Genomic DNA, 7,254 nt, shown 5'->3' on the forward strand with positions numbered 1-7,254 from the left:
TCTAAGTCTACAAATGCTAGAAACGTAGGTTTGCCTTTCCTTAATCTTTCTTCTAAGATAAGTCGTAAGGTCAGTATTGCCTCACGTGTTCCAGTATTTCTACGGAATCCAAACTGATCTTCCCCGAGGTCGGCTTCTACTAGTTTTTCCATTCGTCTGTAAAGAATTCGTGTTAGTATTTTGCAGCTGTGGCTTATTAAGCTGATTGTTCGGTAATTCTCACATCTGTCAACACCTGCTTTCTTTGGGATTGGAATTATTATATTCTTCTTGAAGTCTGAGGGTATTTCGCCTGTTTCATACATCTTGCTCACCAGATGGTAGAGTTTTGTCAGGACTGGCGCTCCCAAGGCCGTCAGTAGTTCCAATGGAATGTTGTCTACTCCCGGGGCCTTGTTTCGACTCAGGTCTTTCAGTGCTCTGTCAAACTCTTCACGCAGTATCGTATCTCCCATTTCATCTTCATCTACATCCTCTTCCATTTCCATAATATTGTCCTCAAGTACATCGCCCTTGTATAAACCCTCTATATACTCCTTCCACCTTTCTGCTTTCCCTTCTTTGCTTAGAACTGGGTTTCCATCTAAGCTCTTGATGTTCATACAAGTGGTTCTCTACCTCCAAAGGTCTCTTTAATTTTCCTGTAGGCAGTATCTATCTTACCTCTAGTGAGATAAGCCTCTACATCCTTACATTTGTCCTCTAGCCATCCCTGCTTAGCAATTTTGCACTTCCTGTCGATCTCATTTTTGAGACGTTTGTATTCCTTTTTGCCTGCTTCATTTACTGCATTTTTATATTTTCTCCTTTCATCAATTAAATTCAATATTTCTTCTGTTACCCAAGGATTTCTACTAGCCCTCGTCTTTTTACCTACTTGATCCTCTGCTGCCTTCACTACTTCATCCCTCAAAGCTACCCACTCTTCTTCTACTGTATTTCTTTCCTCCATTCCTGTCAATTGTTCCCTTATGCTCTCCCTGAAACTCTGTACAACCTCTGGTTCTTTCAGTTTATCCAGGTCCCATCTCCTTAAATTCCCACCTTTTTGCAGTTTCTTCAGTTTTAATCTACAGGTCATAACCAATAGATTGTGGTCAGAGTCCACATCTGCCCCTAGAAATGTCTTACAATTTAAAACCTGGTTCCTAAATCTCTGTCTTACCATTATATAATCCATCTGATACCTTTTAGTATCTCCAGGGTTCTTCCATGTATACAACCTTCTATCATAATTCTTAAACCAAGTGTTAGCTATGATTAAGTTGTGCTCTGTGCAAAATTCTACCAGGCGGCTTCCTCTTTCATTTCTTAGCCCCAATCCATATTCACCTACTACGTTTCCTTCTCTCCCTTTTCCTACACTCGAATTCCAATCACCCATGACTATCAAATTTTCGTCTCCCTTCACTATCTGAATACTTTCTTTTATTTCATCATACATTTCTTCAATTTCTTCGTCATCTGCAGAGCTAGTTGGCATATAAACTTGTACTATTGTAGTAGGTGTGGGCTTCGTATCTATCTTGGCCACAATAATGCGTTCACTATGCTGTTTGTAGTAGCTTACCCGCGTTCCTATTTTCTTATTCATTATTAAACCTACTCCTGCATTACCCCTATTTGACTTTGTGTTTACAACCCTGTAGTCACCTGACCAGAAGTCTTGTTCCTCCTGCCACCGAACTTCACTAATTCCCACTATATCTAACTTTAACCTATCCATTTCCCTTTTCAAATTTTCTAACCTACCTGCCCGATTAAGGGATCTGACATTCCACGCTCCGATCCGTAGAACGCCAGTTTTCTTTCTCCTGATAATGACATCCTCTTGAGTAGTCCCCGCCCGGAGATCGAAATGGGGGACTATTTTACCTCCGGAATATTTTACCCAAGAGGACGCCATCATCATTTAATCATACAGTAAAGCTGCACGCCCTCGGGAAAAATTACGGCCGTAGTTTCCCCTTGCTTTCAGCTGTTCGCAGTACCAGCACAGCGAGGCCGTTTTGGTTATTGTTACAAGGCCAGATCAGTCAATCATCCAGACTGTTGCCCTTGCAACTACTGAAAAGGCTGCTGCCCCTCTTCAGGAACCACACGTTCGTCTGGCCTCTCAACAGATACCCCTCCGTTGTGGTTGCACCTACGGTACGGCTATCTGTATCGCTGAGGCACGCAAGCCTCCCCACCAACGGCAAGGTCCATGGTTCATGGGGGGGGGCTTATGCTGTTAGGGTTTCATTATCAGTTTGTAAGAACAGACGTCTAGCAGTGACGTGCTGTTTCTACGCATACTCAATTCTTAGTTATTTGATTGTTTTCTGGGGATCCAAGGCAAAAACATGAACCCAGTTTTTAAACTGCAGAGGAGCGCCGTGATAATAATAGCTAGAATCAGTAGAAAAAACTATTTAAGAAACTAGGTATCCTTACTGCAGCAAGTAAGCAATCTACCAGTCTATGGCGTATATTTGGAAAACATTACCGAAAGTATTTCAGGAATAGTTCTATACATAACCGTGGAATAGCAGCGAATTTCGAAGTACATTTAGCAAGGAAAAAAAAACTCAAAAGAGCAGTTTCAATTAGGGAAAAAAATTGTGTAATAAACTGACCAAAGAAATGAACATCTGTTTAAAAAGGTAGCTAACGTATTCTTCATAAGTAATGCATACTACCCAATTAAGGGCTACTTAGAGCAGTTATTGATTAACAACGAAAGGCGGATAATTACAGCACCCAGTCACACTGCAATAAGAGATCACAATTTAGCTCTATCACACGAAAATCATGTGCCAATATCGTTTAATTAGAATTAAGAACACAAAAGCAACAAAGAAGGAAACGGCAGATGTAAGGACACACAGCAGCATCACGTTCATAATTAAATACTAAGATGTAAAGTACGGAAAATGGATTTGTACGCCAACAGCAAATTTTGTCAGAATACAAGTTGTTTACAAAAGTCAATGAATTAACTACACTTGTATATAAAGCGAACTGAAAAAAAAATTCTCAAATTGGAAAGCTTGTATTATATATCTCGTAATATTAGCAAAGAATGTCGTTAGACTAACATTATCGCTTGCAAATACTCTAAATTGCATAAACTCCTCACGCTTAGACATTTGGAAACGAAAAAAAGATCCATAGTAATATAAGCTTCAGTTTGGTGAAGTCAAAAAGCGTGTGAGTACAGGAATAAATACATTTTTATACAACTGACAAATAAAACCACAGTAAGTATTGCGGCGTAACTGATAAATTCTACTATGGGTTCTAAAACACATGATTTGTTCATATGCTTAAATACATTTTTACAACAAAAAGTTTAACTACAATTTTGATGCTTCCACATGTTATGATGGGTGAATCATTATCATACAGAAATTGATGAGACACTAACTCTAACATGGTTCGATTTGCAAGATGACCATTAAAAACCAATCTTGGTTAAGGACACAGTAGTACAATGCATGCTAAAAGAATTTGTCAAAATTAGTTATGAAGGGAATATCAGACAGAAAAAATTACTTTTTCTTTTTACAAATTTCGAAACAAGAGCGCAAAATATACGCAGATAGGAAACGCTTTTCAAAATCTGACACAAGGAATGAAATACATAACTGTAGCATCCACAGGAGTGAAATATAGTAACATGTTCACATTTAAGCCGTTTCTTTTCAATGTCTTCTCTGCCACACGTGAATCTTTCAACAGAATTAAATAGCGAATTATAAATCTCAGTCAATTACGTGGAACTAGTGAACATGTGAGGTGCACCATACCATAGCTGAGTTCTTATCACGTACATTCCTTTTTAACTGATTCTGTTACCTGTGCGACACACATCAATAAAACACGTTTATACTAGCCTCTATTCAGCTGTATTTTCCACGAGCACCATTTCTATTTCAAGAAATATACACAATTCTAGAAAAAAAAAATTGATTCAACTGAACACTGAAATGACGGCTTATCATGAATATGGTCGGTTAGCTGGTATGGAGCTACATACACCAAATATAGTACAATATATAGCACTGCAATTGCTTCTTTACAGAAGTATTCCATCAGTGTTCTGTGCCTGTTGTTAAATTCCAGTTAAAAGCAGTAAAATTTAAGACCCTTTAGCCTACATGAAGCAACATTCGATACGTATTTAGAATTCACCATGGATTCATTGCAGTTTATCACAGAAATAAGTCAGCTGGGTCCGATGAAACGTGAGGCAGGAAAGGTAAACTGTAGCAGATTTTTCTGATGTAGAAGGTTTGGCTATTTTCCGTGATGCTTGTAGGTGGATAAAATCGCTATGGATGACAACCAGGCAAATGTTGGTACCGATTAAGTACAGGTGCTACATCTTAAGGAGGTGTTGACGGAAAATAAATCTGTGAAGAATTATCTCATACCTATCATTTTAGCTCATCCTGTTTCCTGTGTGACACACACACACACACACACGCACACACACACACAAAAAAAGTAAACCACGTTTGTCCCGGACTGTTTACAGCTGTATTGTGTTAAGTATGTAAATGATCAATTTCACCACAACTACTACTTACTAAAGATGTACAAAAGAGAAAGTTGGCTCAAGAAGTGTGTACAGTTTACTCAAACCTTCAGCAACCACAAGCAGGCGTGGACATGTAGGTATGCACGCGCAGATAACAGTGGGATGACGTCATCTCCGCAGCTCGGGTATAAGACATGCGTTTGGAAGCGCGCGCGCCATTTGCTCGTTGACTGTGGAGTGCATCAGTAGTAGTGGAGTATCGCTATGGAGCCTTTCTACTCGCTGTTGTGTTTCGTGGGACTCTCGAGTGCTTGTTCAAGCAGTGGAGATTTGGACATTGTTGGGATGCTGCCACCAGAGATAGCCGTGATGATTCTCAGGTAAGTTTGCCTATAATTATCTTCTATAATTAAGCGTAAATATGAAAGTTGTCAGATACTGCATCTCCACTGTTTTATTCTGAGCTGTGAGCAGAATCTTTATGCTAAGCGCTCGTTGATTCGGCCGTGCAGTGTGGATCTTTACTGTGTACGAGTGTTTATGATAAATATATCCCGAGAGTAAAAATGCAAAACTGATTCCTTGTGCATCGCTTGTCCATATTTAGCCGTGGAAGGTTCAAGGTAGTTTAAGACGGTACTGTTTGATTTCACTGAAAGTTTGCGAACTTTTTACTGCTGTGGTATTTTCAGTATCAGAGTAGTAAGTAACTCACGTCGCCCAGTGAATACAATATTCATTTTTAACTGTTGCAAGGAAGGGTTGAAGTAAATGGGTTTTCACTCCTGGACTCATTTTAGAGGAGTCGATAAAATGTTATGCACCGAAAATTTTATTTTTTTATTTCCTCAATTTCTCTTCAGCATTTATAAAACGTAATGGAACACTGTGCTTCAGTTACTTGGCCGTGTACACAAATGCTATGGAACGCTTTAAATATTCCAGAAACACAGATGTGATGCTGTAGGTTCAAAACGTCTTCGCGAAGTTTCCTAGAAGAAAATCCCTGTTTAGCACCTTGAGGTCCGCCAGAACCTATTTGTTCTAGAGCCAGTAGGTTTTCGTCATTATCTGTTAACGGCAAATCTGGTATTGTTAGTAAACGTGCATGGTTATCGAAACTGTACCCTATTGAAGAATACAACATGTGCTATAGCCGTGAGTTCACATGTGCTAGATACTGTTTCTAAAGTGTTTGGTATGTGTGGAAAATGATTTAATATTGTTAGGTACCAACTTTAGAGATCTGAAATATCTACGCTAGTTATTGTACAGTATGTATATTTATGCGGACTTGCGTTAAGAACTACAAATTTGGACCAAAACTGAACTGGATGCTGCAATATTTTTGAGTATGAAGACAGTAATGGATATACTTGTATTTTACGTGTGCTAGATGAACATTTAAACAAAAGAAAATAGATACTGCTAAATAGTTCCACAATCATGAAATGTGTGAGGCAATACAACGCTGTACTGGGTATTATGTGGCTTTCAGGGCACAATTTTTAATGATTACGAAGTATCCTCCCACTTATGTGCTCAACGTTAGCCTGTCGTGAGATTATTCTTCCTTCAGTAAAGATGTATGATCACGGAAGTCGGTATGTAGATCTAAAAGTAACTAGGAAGCAGCGACGCAAATCACTGGTGTGTTACGGTAGATTGTTTATAATATCTGCTAGACGGTTCGTTGCATTTTATGTTATATTGTAGACGGAATACGTAAATATTTCTCGTGGGCTCTGTAGTATTTCCAGTTAATTGATGAGACCGTTGTCCTAATTTTGCACAATATTGTTCGGTTGTAGGAAGTAATTTTTTGAGCCTGACGCCGTACAAACGCAGTGAAAAAATTTGTTCGTAAGGAAGCTTGCTTTACTACCGTAAGAACTGCTCTGGAACAGTTTCACGATTTGTGGAACAGATGTCTTTTGCTTCTGTTCTAGACCGTAATTAATGAAGTAAGCTAAGCTTGTATTGATAGGGGGTAATGAGTCGGTAAAACCCTAGTGAATGGAATTACGTTTTTTTGCATTAGTCATGTGACGACAGAGCGTCAGCGGTTATGTTACTACGATCTTTTAAAATTAGTAGTTTCCACTATATTCACGATACGAGACTTACGTTCACTTTTGTCAAAGTAACAGAAGTGATCGGATAATTGCTGGAGTAAGCCTTTTTCATTATAATTACATGCAGCCAGTAGTACTTCACGCGTTCCTTCCTTCCTTCCTTCCAATAGCGTTAGCGAAGGCAGACGTTTTCGTATAGGGTGTGCGATGAAGTGCAATTTCATTGGATCACCCTCCTTCTGTCAGATCATCATAAAGAACGCATTTACTTTACAAATGAATGGATATTCCACGTGTGTGTGCTAACAAAATCAACACGATTTTTAGACAGGTATCTTACGTAAGAGACGCGAATTTCCAAAAACAGAAGGCATGGACAAATGAGATGGATAAGATTTCTCCTTGTTGGTCATTGTTTAGCCAATACGAACGAGGTTACGGAAAATTACGTTGTTGTGTAGCACTTCATTAGAATACATTTGTAGTTAATCAGATGAAATGTTCATCTTCGTCTTACCAATTATTGACGTTGGTCGATGCTTTAATCCGGAGTACTAAAGGGGATGGTGATAATATAGGGAGACTTCATTTTCCTGTTGCTGTTCCTCTGTCTTCGTGTTGTTTCCGATGATGGTTATGGTCTTGTTTCACATT

This window comes from Schistocerca cancellata, chromosome 1 (assembly GCF_023864275.1).
Source record: "Schistocerca cancellata isolate TAMUIC-IGC-003103 chromosome 1, iqSchCanc2.1, whole genome shotgun sequence".
NCBI lineage: Eukaryota > Metazoa > Arthropoda > Insecta > Orthoptera > Acrididae > Schistocerca > Schistocerca cancellata.